General features: G+C 38.2%; 1 protein-coding gene across 1 annotated transcript in view; it reads left to right on the top strand.

Annotated features, from left to right (window-relative positions):
- Positions 1–144: 144 nt before the first annotated feature.
- tmem198a (transmembrane protein 198a) overlaps positions 145–11,383 on the top strand; it is a 28,845-nt gene continuing 17,606 nt past the window's right edge. Inside the window, exon 1 of the mRNA XM_024287099.2 lies at positions 145–1,316. The gene's annotated coding sequence lies outside the window, so the exon portion shown is untranslated. The remainder of the gene's footprint in view (positions 1,317–11,383) is intronic.

Here is an 11,383-nt window from a genome sequence, read left to right as displayed (position 1 = left end):
AAAAAACACATAGGAGCTGATTGATATCAATAAAGTCCCTACCTCAAAGTTTTTATTATTTTCTGTATTTTATTCAAACTATTTGGACCACATCAGTTCCAAAAACGTTGTTACCTTTGTGTAGGTAAATCAGCAACCAGTAGGGGGCGCCATATGCTTGCTTTATTTGTAAAACCAACCCACGAGCATGTCCTTACATATGTTTATGGTTTTCTTAAATGTTTCTAGTGAACTTGAATAACTTAACAGGCATATAAAATAAATAAAAAATGCGTTGTTATTGAAGCTATTTTTAAGCAAAATTATTAAAAACAAAACAAAAAACGTAAAAAATATTTTTAAAGCATTTATTTTCTAAAATTTCCAAAAATCTATAGCCAAAGGTTCATTTTATTTTTTAATATAACTGAGAAACGCAATATAATGTAAGGAAAACTATTGATACAGGTGGTTGTTACTAGGAACTATCCGAGGTGCTGAACTGACAATCATAGGAAGCTCTATTGTCTTTCCCTTTATACTAAATGTATTTAAAAGTCTGTTAAAAAAACACCTAATATTAATGATGAAATGTGTAGTTTTTGTGTTGAATTGATTATTTGTGTCTTCTATTTATATCCTTTGAAGTTAGGCTTTATTCGCGTTTTATCCATCCACCAGTATGTCCCTCCTCTCTCGCCTTCCCTCTCACTTTCCCGCTTCCCCTCCCTCATCCTCTTCTTCTCCATCTCTTCTCTCATCCTCCCAATCTCCCCGTCCCTTTATCCCCCGACAATAACAACATTTGGCCACGAGTCACCAAGCGCATTCGTTCCCATGTAGTCCCGCGGACAGCTCTCATCCTCCTCCTCATCCTCATCCCCCCCCGGAGCCGCGCGAATGGTTTAACCCGCGGAGAGGGCGAGAGACGGCCAGCACAAAGGAAGGGCGCATTCGCGTCGCTTAGGAGGGAGATAATTAGGCGCATGATGTAAACATGGAATAAAAATCGCAAGGCGGCATTATCCCCCCCTCCTCCATCATCACACTCCTCCATTAATGCCGTTTAATAATACATGAGGTATTAGCCAGCAGTTACGCGCCTGTCTGTTAAAGGGAAGGCGCGCAGTGAGTGCGAATTAAATCCCGGAGAGTGGGAGAGCAGAGAGGAGTTCAGCTTTGTTTCATCCTCGCTTCGGGGGGGATTCTGGAGTTGCTTCTGGGTTTCGACTCGTTGGGATGTGATGTTGGGTTTTGCGGATTGACCACATCGCTTCCTTTCATCTGCTTTGGGATTGGGTGATGTCAAACAGAAAGCAATATGTTGCATTTCAGAGGTGAGTGAGTTTTCTTTGTCCCCCACTCCTCCTCATTTTTAAAATGTATAAATGGCGCATAGATGTTCTTTTTCATGAACTAAGTAGGACGCCTTCCTTAAATAAAGTGTGGCGTTTTTGTTTTTCCTCCCCATCCTCTGTAGTCCAGCTGACCAATGGCAGAACCATGCGAAAATTAAAAAAAAAAACAAAAAAAACTGTCCAAATGCTACTGAACACCGGCGGCTTTAGCCCTGCCATTGTTTTCCCTCTTTTGTTTTCAAACCGTTGCCCCAGGGAACATTTGGTGCTTTTACAGTACAAAAGACATGAGCACTTTGAGAGCACTCACAGATCTCATATCAGTGACAGGCAGATGAATCCTGCACGGTGTGCGGAAATAAATAATGCAGAGGAGTAAATGTTGAATTTGACACCTTTGACATGATAGTAGAAGAGATGTAAACAATGAAAATCTATCTATCTATCTATTTTCAACTTTTCTTTTTAAAATTTGTGGAAACCTGGGAGGTAAATAAATAAATAAACTGCTCTAGGAGTGTTGCTTTTGTGGCTGGGTCATATTTTTCCTTTTGTTTACTTTCAGCTTCACATTTCGCTAAAATCAGTTTGAATTGTATTGTTTGCAACTTCAAAATTATCCTACATTTTTTTTTTCCTCCTACAAGTTCACAAATTCTTGAGTCTGTCGCATCGTCAGTGATGCCAAGATCCATCGTTCTTTGCAAGGTAATAACATTAAGTGGTACACGCGGGTAGTGAGAGGGAAGGGAGGGAACAAGCACTGAGATTCATACTCGTGTCTTCGTGCCCACTGGGATCCCCATATGTTTCTTTGCTGATGGTTATGTAACCGTAAGCAAGAGCCAACCAGTCTTCAGACTTGGGATTTTGGCCAAAGGGACAGGCCCAGTTCATTATGAGTCTAGCCAGAGGAGAAAATCTCTGCATCCCTTATGGCATCTCTGTGCAGAGCAACACCTTGGTTTTTAGAGGGAGCTTCTGAAGGCAGATTTGTACACAAATGGAGAAAAATGTTAAGAAAAAAACTTATTTAAGGTCCACAAGAAATAAAAGTAGAATAAAAGGTTAAACAATGAATTCCAGAACAATTAAAAAGTCCAAAAAATGTTTCAAATGTATCTACAAATATGGACATTTAACAACAACAAAAAAGTGAAACAGATCTAAAGAATCAGAAGGATGAGCATGGAGGCGAGGGAAAGGGCAAAGTCAATCCTAATCCCATTAGCACACAACAGTGCTGTCTTTCTCGCTGCCTTTTCCCCCCAAACACTCACAACACATATAATTGTGCAAAGTGCTCGTGTTGTGTTCATTATGTTGCCACTGCAGGCCTTTTCAAACAATGCAAGCCCCTCTGGCAGACAAAAAAAAACTGGTCGATGTCCATCAATGTGATGTCGAAAGTGTCACGAAAGGAGCCGGATTGTTCGACTCATGCTGGAGCCTCTGGCGATGTGGCGCGTTATGTGCATGCATTTAGCTGTTATGTTGCAAGAGTCCCTGCATGTCATCAAAGCTGACACTTCAGTTCCATCAGCCCTTTTGTGCGTTTTGCTGCAAAGAACCGTTCTTTTATATGCAGATATTGCTGTCCTTGCTGGGATTTATCCCGTTTTCCTTGCTGGGAGGTGATTGGACGGCCCTCATCTGTGCTGCATGCAAACACGTGCTGTTGCTCGTGCCGCCTCATGAAACATCAACACGCAGAGCAAAGAGACAGAAAAGCAGTTACAGTTAAACGCAATCAGTCATGACGGCCGCGCAGCGAGACAAAACTATGACTAGCATCGTCAAGATCAACTAACACCAATGATTTCTTTCATGTGTGTTACTCAGGGGTGAAATATGTCCCCCCAGACTGCAGTTTTTCACCCCTTTGAGACTAAACAAACTGTTTCTGTTTCATTCCTGGAAGCAAAATGAATTCTTTCACTCACTCAGAATCACCGTGTGTGTATGTGTGTTGCAGACTTTAATCAATACTTCCAGAAATGGAAAAAAGGATTTTGTATTATTGTTGAACTGCTCTGTACTTCCCTTCCGCTCTTTAACATCTTTCAGCTAATTGGTTTGGATTTACAGCACCACAACTTTTCTGTTCTGCCTCAGTCCCTCTAATCTCATCATCCAAATTGCAGCAGCAGATGCATGTTTTCAACAAATGAGCATTCCCCTGTAAACCACCACATTCAGCACTGGAGTTATTACTTGGGAGAGAAAAGGCTGATGCAGAGTTACCAGACCTAAAAAAAAATAGAGACTCAATATTGACTGTTTGGTGATCAGATGCACGACTCTAAATGCTAATGTGTTTCTGACTCTGCTGGATGTCTAAATAGGCTGTGTGATGGCGCGTTCGGCACATCAGCCTAGTCAGTTGATAGTATATCAGTCTCATAAGCAGCTTGGTTGAACACTGCAGATTTATTATGGAAAAGGGTAAAAGATAAAAACTACAAAATGGCAGAGTTAAAAACTTACATAAATACAGAAAAAAAACTGAAAGTATCATACTTTACCAAACACACTAACACAACAACACATTTGGAAAAAGCTGAGTTTCCACTGAGCAGTGTGGTCCAGGTGAACTTCTCCCCTCAAAGTTGGTTGTTTCCACTTGGCTTTTGATACTTTGAACATACAAAGCATTTAAAGTTGTCTGAGAGAAGATTGTTTGCGGTTAGGATGAATACAGGTGCTTTCTTGGCATTTTCTTTTGACCAATCCACAGGTTTCATCAGTAGCTCCACGCGAACCTGTGCGTTTTCAATGGATTTACATCCAATAATCATAATAATGGTGCGGTTCGGTTAATTAATGTGTCCATTTTATCCTGGAAATACCATTTGGACAGTACCAGGGGAAACAAGCTTTTAGCTTTATCTTCAACAACTAATATGCTTTTAAAAAAATGGAAGGAATTTTTTCTCATGATGGAGGAAATATATAAATAAAAACTAAGGGGTGTGAGGGGCTGTAAGCTAACACAAGAGCGTGTAAAAAAGATAACTCTCAGATATGGATGACGGGAAAAGGAGATGGGGTTGCTCCACACAAATGGTCCCACCCACAACTCAGAGGCAAAATTTTAAAGAACGACTGCCGCTCTGCAGAAACTATGTCCTAGAAAACAACACTTATAAATAGTAGACCACTGAGAAAGAAAAGCAAAAAAAACAAAATTTAGAGTCATTTTGTTAGGTTTCATTTAACGATGTCATTAAAGGTTTTTTGTGTATTTTTTGAAGCCTTTTTTGTTGTTTTTCTAGATATTCATATTTTTTTTGTGTTTGTTTGTGACACTTTTCTATTAAATCTGCAGAGACACATGTTTTTAGCCTAAAACCAAACACTACAACTCACAGCACAAAACTCAGGGCATCTCGTTTAGAGTTTTGGGAAAAAGACAAATACATTTTTGCAGAACTGAAGACAACTTTACCATTACGGCTTAAAGCTGGTCTACTGTTGGGCGAGGAGGAGAAAAAAAAAGAGATGTAGTAAAGCAGTTTGAAGCAGCAAAGAGAGATACGCTGCTAAAAAGGGAGCCAGTGAAAGACAGAGAGAGCAGTAATCTGATGAAAGCCTCTTTACTTCCCTGTCACCTCACCTTCAGGCCACGAGCAATGACCAAGGCTTACACAGGGATCAGCGCTGAGGCCAGCCTCATATGTGCTCACATGCAGTAGCACACAGGCAGTTACCTTTCCATCACATCAGGGCAGATTACAGGGGTTATTAACATTTTATTTACCTCTATCATAGCCTTCAGGTCACATTTCATCCAAACAAACTGGCTGGTTATTACAGCTATTTACATTTTACAGTACATATTCTTTAAAAGTATCAGTTAAAGTCCCCCTACACATCAAAAATATGTTTCTTCATTAGGAAACACTTCACAATGTGAAGCATTTCTTTAATCGGTTTGTTGGTTTAAGACTTTCTACATATGTCTAGTTTAATTCAATGTTTTGAGAAGCTGCAGTGTCTGGTGTGGTTAGCACTCTCATCTCAAATCCCAGCTGGCTCTTTTCTGTGTGCATGTTCAGATCATCCATGCGTGGGTTTTTTCTGGGCACTCTGGCTTCCTCCCACAGTCCAGAGATATGCTTAATGGGTTAATAAGTTAATTGGTGACTCTAAATCGTCCCTCAGGTGTGAATGTGTGTGTGTGGTCGCCTGTCTCTGAGTGGATGGACTGGAGAATGGTGTAGTGTGCACTCCACCTTCACCTGACAGTAGCCGTGTAGACTTCAGCAGCTTTGTGACCCTGAACAGGAAAAAATGGGTATAAAAATGGATTGATGGTTTAAGAACAGAATAGACGTGCTGAGGCATGAGGAGAAGACCTCTAAAACAAAAGAAGCTCGGTGTTACTGGGGGAGGTGTCATTCAGTAGACTACTCAGGCGTTTTTACAAGACCTTATGTAGAGATGAAAGAACCTTAAGTTTACTTATTTAAAGGTCACTGTTTAAAGACCCACTCCAATGAAAATGGTGTTTTTAGCATGTTCTTGTAGCATTTTCTCACGATGGAGGATATATGTAAAGATTAAAATTGTTTCTGAGTATTTCGTTATTTTTTTTTTTTTCAGAAAAAACAAAAATGCAGTTTAAAAAAAATTGTATTTGTTACAAAAAAAAAACTGCAATCGGCAGACCAAAAGCTTCCTTCTCCGCTCCAATCCAGTGCATCTACTTGCAGACAAATAGATCCATGCACGTCTTTGTTTTCCTTGTTCGAGCTGGTATCTGGCTCAAAACTGTACAGCTGCATATCTCTGAGATTGGTCGCCATTTTTGTTGCACTGGTAATGTTAGTTTGGAGTTGTGAGGGGCTATAAACTAGCAAGAGAGTGCATAAAAATAGAAATGATGGGAAATGAGGGCAGGCTTACTCCACACCAACAGTGCCACCCACAACTCAGGGGCAAATTTCTGATGAACTCCTTCTGCTCTGCAGAAACTATGTCCTAGAAAATTACATTTTTTCTTAAATTTTGGCTATAAATGGTACATTTGTAATTAAAGACCACTGTGAACACTTTTACTATAGATCACAGGATGATCCGAGAAAAAAAAAGATCTTACAGTAGAAGTTCGTCTAATTATATGACGTTTTATACATTTTCCTTTAAAAATGTGTCAAATTTATTAAAAGTGTCTATTGAGGAAGAAGTTTTGGATTCAAATTTGGAAGAAGTGAAAGCCCAACACTATCACACTCAAGAATTCAGAGGCTAATACAATGTCTATTGCAAAAAAATCATTATTATTATTATTATTATTGGTTAATATGTATGCTTCTTTTTTTAAATTTAACAATCTGGGTTTTGAAATGTTACAGCCTGAAGTTAATTTAATCAAACATTGTGCAAACATCTTATCAGCCAATCTGTTAAAAAAGCCAACAAGTTTATCCCAACTCAAACTAAATCTTAGATGAAAAAAAATCAGCAAACTCATCTGTGAGCATTAAAACATGTCAATATATTGTAAAAACTATGTATTAGTGAATCACACTTGACCTACTGCTACTAATATTGTCAAAAAGAAAAATCAAATTTATACAGTTGATAAAAGGTTGTCTGCCAATTACAGGAATATCCATACTTGTAAGTAAGCTCAAATAAGAAAAAGAAAACTAGCAATAACTGTCTTTTATTTGAAGTAAAAGAGAAATATCATTCTTAACCACTTAATATTAGGAGTATTATAAGTGATGTGTGTTTGTGTCTCATAGTGGTTCTGCAAGTTTGAAGTGACAGTTCCCATATGGATGAAACATCAAGTTTTTCATGAATACAAGCTTTTTTTTTTGTTGTTTCTTTTTAGAAACTGGATTTAAAAGTAAAGCTCTTTTTTTGTATTTGTTAGTATGCCAGGACCAAATTAAGGTCCCCCATCAGAATCCAGTTCTTTTACTCCTTCTCTACACTGCTTACACCACATTACAAGTAAGTGGTAATTGGTGCATAAGTGTCAGACTTGTGATCTGAGTGGAAGCCCTCCTCTGGATAGCAAAGGTCACCAGCGCTCATGTACTGTTGTTTATTTAAACGCTGCACTCACTGTGCTGTCATGTTACTGCAAGGCTTATTACTAAGAGTAAAAACCATCATCTTCTGTGGTGTGATGCTCAAATGCAATAATTTATAAGGTGTCATGAATGAAATATCAGAACAAGATTTAGTTTAAGTTAAACTTTAACGTGTTATGTTTTTAAATTTTACTCACAAAAATGTCAGCTGTTCTTAGTAAAAAGAATTATCGGTATTAATTTTAACCCCTACTTAACTTTAAAGGCTTTTATTCTCAATTTAATCAAAATATGACCCAGTCTCAAACCTAAGTAGTTTTTGTCATCTCATAAGGAAACGTCTTTAGTCTTTGGAATGACTATTGCCCAAACAAGCTCAGTGATTGTGCAGGAAATGGTCATTATGTACACACATAGTAGTATTTTGTCTGGTGGCAGATGGATTGGACAGAAGAACAGGCAACCTGTTAGTAATCATGGAATGGCATTATCATAAATGATCTTGCTTTTCTCAAAAAGAAACAAAGGGATTTAAATCCTGTTTGTATTTCTGTTTTTGAAAACTAAAAACATTTCTGGAACACAAGATTCTTCTAAATTAGTGGTGTCCCTGAGTCAGGCCTCGAGGGCCGGTGTCCTACATGTTTTCCAACCAACCTGGTCCAGGTAATCAGCAGCAGATAAGGCAGGTTTACTCGAAAAACCAGCAGGAGGCCGGCCTTCGAGGACTGACTTTAGACACCCCTGTTCACGATGATGTTTCATAGGAGGCAATAATAAACACTAAAGAGGCCCCCAAAACCAACACTTGATGACCTACAGATAGTATGATCTCAGTTAGCCAGATAAATTAATTCCATACATTCACCAAAAGAACATTCAAATAAAAATTAAGAAATTTTTGCTTGAAAACAAAATTAAAAGAGATTATTTACAGAACTACAATAATTAAAATAGTGTTTTGGGTGTTTTTAAAATGTCCTTGTGGCATTATCTTATTATGGAGTACATATATAAAGAAAATTAAGCTCAAAAATGCATTTCTGGGTATTTCTTTATTCAAATAAAAAAATACTGTAGCAAAAAGCTTGTAGAAGTAAAGTAGAACCTACAATGTCAAGCCACAAGCTCCCTTGAAGATGACCAGATCCATGTACGTCTTCGATTTCCTCGTCTGAGCTGGCTCAGAACTGTACGGCTGGTTAGTTCTGAAATTGCACGCCATTTTTGTTGCAGCGCTAATGTTAGCTTGTGAGGGGCTGTAGGCTTGTGGGAGATAGTAGACATAGAGATGATGGGAAGTAGGGGCACGTTTACTTCCGCCAACAATCCCACCCTAACAAACTTTTGCAGCTTTGCAGAAACTACATCGTAGAAAACGATTTTAATTTTAGCTAAAAGCAGCATAAAACTGAACAATGGGAACACTTTGAAAATAGCTGATATAGATGATTGAAGTGGAACTGTAAAGACATGACTTGGCTCAGAAGTCATTGAGACTTTTCCCTCTGTTTACTCTCCGCTCTAGTATCTTGTTAACCTGATTAGACTAACACCACCTGACATGTCACTATTGGCTTTAATGGCATTAGCAAAAGAGCATTAGCAAGTAAAACGTAGAGCCATTTCACTTAAGACTAACTTACGGTTGCTTATCCACACTGAGCTCTAGCTCACTGACCTCCACCGTGAAACAGATACAACCAAGAACCTGCACAGCTTAAGCGACAGTAAGACAACTGAACGTCCACACTGCAGCCATTTAATTATTGACATGTTTTTAGATTAAACTGTTCAGTAATGCACCTTCACCCTTCAGGGTTCGAGTGACCCTGTGACCCCAAGAAGATGGATGCTTCAAAATGAATTTAATGGCATTCTACTGATAAAGATATATTTTTTAAATAGCTTAGTTATTTCTGTAAATGCTCAGCTTTTCACATGTGCACTACATTGTGCTCCTGCAGAAGTGTCACTGCTCTCTTTCTCCTCCTTTAGCTGCCTGTCCATCTCCATAAATCCTCTCCCAAAAGATCAGTGTGTCCTCATTCTTGTAATGCTTGACTGCAGACAGTCAGTGAGGCACTTCTGAAATATTCATGCTGACACACAACACAAACACCTTCAGACACACACAGACACTGTCGATCCCTTCCTGTTTTTTCCCCCCTCTACTGCTTCCCTATATCAGTAGAAAATTGAAATATATAATTTGTCTCACAGCAGGGTAAAGAGAGGGAAAATAAACATCTGCCCACATTCATGTCACAATACATCACAGTAAATGAGGAGAGGACCTCACCGTCACTTTGAGTTTCTGCACAGCACAGCATGACCACTGTCCTGTTATGGTTTTTCATCCAAATGCAAAATGAAGAGCATACATTCATTTATTGTAAGACTTTTTGAATTTGAACCATTTATGTCAGTTGTGCAGGATGCAAAAATCACATTTTAGGAGAAAGCAGACAGCAGGAGCTGAGTTATTACAACTTTAGATCAAGTAGCAAAAGTACCTTTAAAACCTATTATGCAAAGCCAGCAAAGCTGAGACGTGTGCTGTTAAACTATCTACTCATTCAGAGGAAGACAGGAAAATAGACAGAGTCCATCAGCATGCAGGAAACTCGTTATACCGCCAGCACTCTTGACGTGTGTCCCATCATTATTGGCTGCTTATTATTGGATGGGATAGCAAGGATGTGGCTGAAGAAATCATCACGTGAACTTTGATTTGTGTCAGGAGCGCTGCCGGTGTAACGTCGGGCTCGTTGTTTCTCTATAACAAAGTGAGCCTGTGAGTCCTCATTTAAGAGTTTGATGCCACCGCAGAGTTCAGACACTCCAGGGCTGGTAAGTGGAGTCGAGGGAAAATGAGTCATTTTGAGCTTGATGTACACAAATGGTATGGGTGATAGTCCCATTTCTGTTATGGAGAAACATTTAATAAAAGAGAAGCAAATAACATATTTTTGAGGTATATTTAGTATAAATGAAGTCACTCATATTTAGAAAAGGCAGGACTTTTGTTCATTTAAAACATGGATGAATATAAGAAATAGAAATATGATATTATATGGTTATTATAACATGATAATTATGGCACTTTATAATATAAATGTATAGTTATAATAATTCTAATTGACTGTAGTAACATGCGGTCTAAAATAGAGGATGTAATTATTCGACTGTCAATTGATAACATTAAATTAAAGTGAATTGATGCGTCACTTGTAATACATTAAACATTTATATAAAAAAAATAATAGGACTTCTTCCACTATATATATTTTTTCCCTATTTATTGATATTTTTATTAATTACATTTTTTAAGAATAAAACGTTTGATTCACCGGCATTAAAGAACACATATTTAATTTAAAACTTTACTTTGAAGTGCTGTTGTTAATTTTTTCATCATAAATGTCTATATGGTCACTTTCTTTTTAATTAACATATTTTTCTGACCTTATTATGCATAAATACTTTGTAAAATAGTGAAACGTTTGATTTATGGTCAGTGGTTGTGTGCTAAAAATTAAAACATAATTTAGTTTAGCTTTTGTGCATAAAGGTAAAACACTGCAAACTGATTAAATGGATGTAACCTATTTACTTTGAAGCAAAGCATTAGTTTGGTGCATACATTAACATTTAGGTGTCTTCACTGAAAAGATAAGTCAAGCTTTACTTTGTAAATTAATCATAAGAGGTAGCGAGAGAAAAAAAAATCCAGAACTAGAGTCATACTTTTCCTTGTGCTGCTGCAGTTCCTGCAAATGAAGGGGAAACCTCGTGTGAACAAACTCTAAAGAGGAGCTAGCTGAATAGGGTCAAAGGTCAGGGCCATCTGCAGCCAGGAGTCTCAAAGAAGCTGTCATGGATTGGCTCTTAGCATGCACATTCCCATGGAGACGAGTTCCACGTCTTATTTGCGTGGTCTTACTACCACTGCTGGTTGTTATAGCAACAGACAAGACGTGACATTGTTGCATA

The sequence above is a fragment of the Oryzias melastigma genome, linkage group LG21, assembly GCF_002922805.2.
Source record: "Oryzias melastigma strain HK-1 linkage group LG21, ASM292280v2, whole genome shotgun sequence".
NCBI lineage: Eukaryota > Metazoa > Chordata > Actinopteri > Beloniformes > Adrianichthyidae > Oryzias > Oryzias melastigma.
This window is presented reverse-complemented; position numbering and strand designations above follow the sequence as displayed.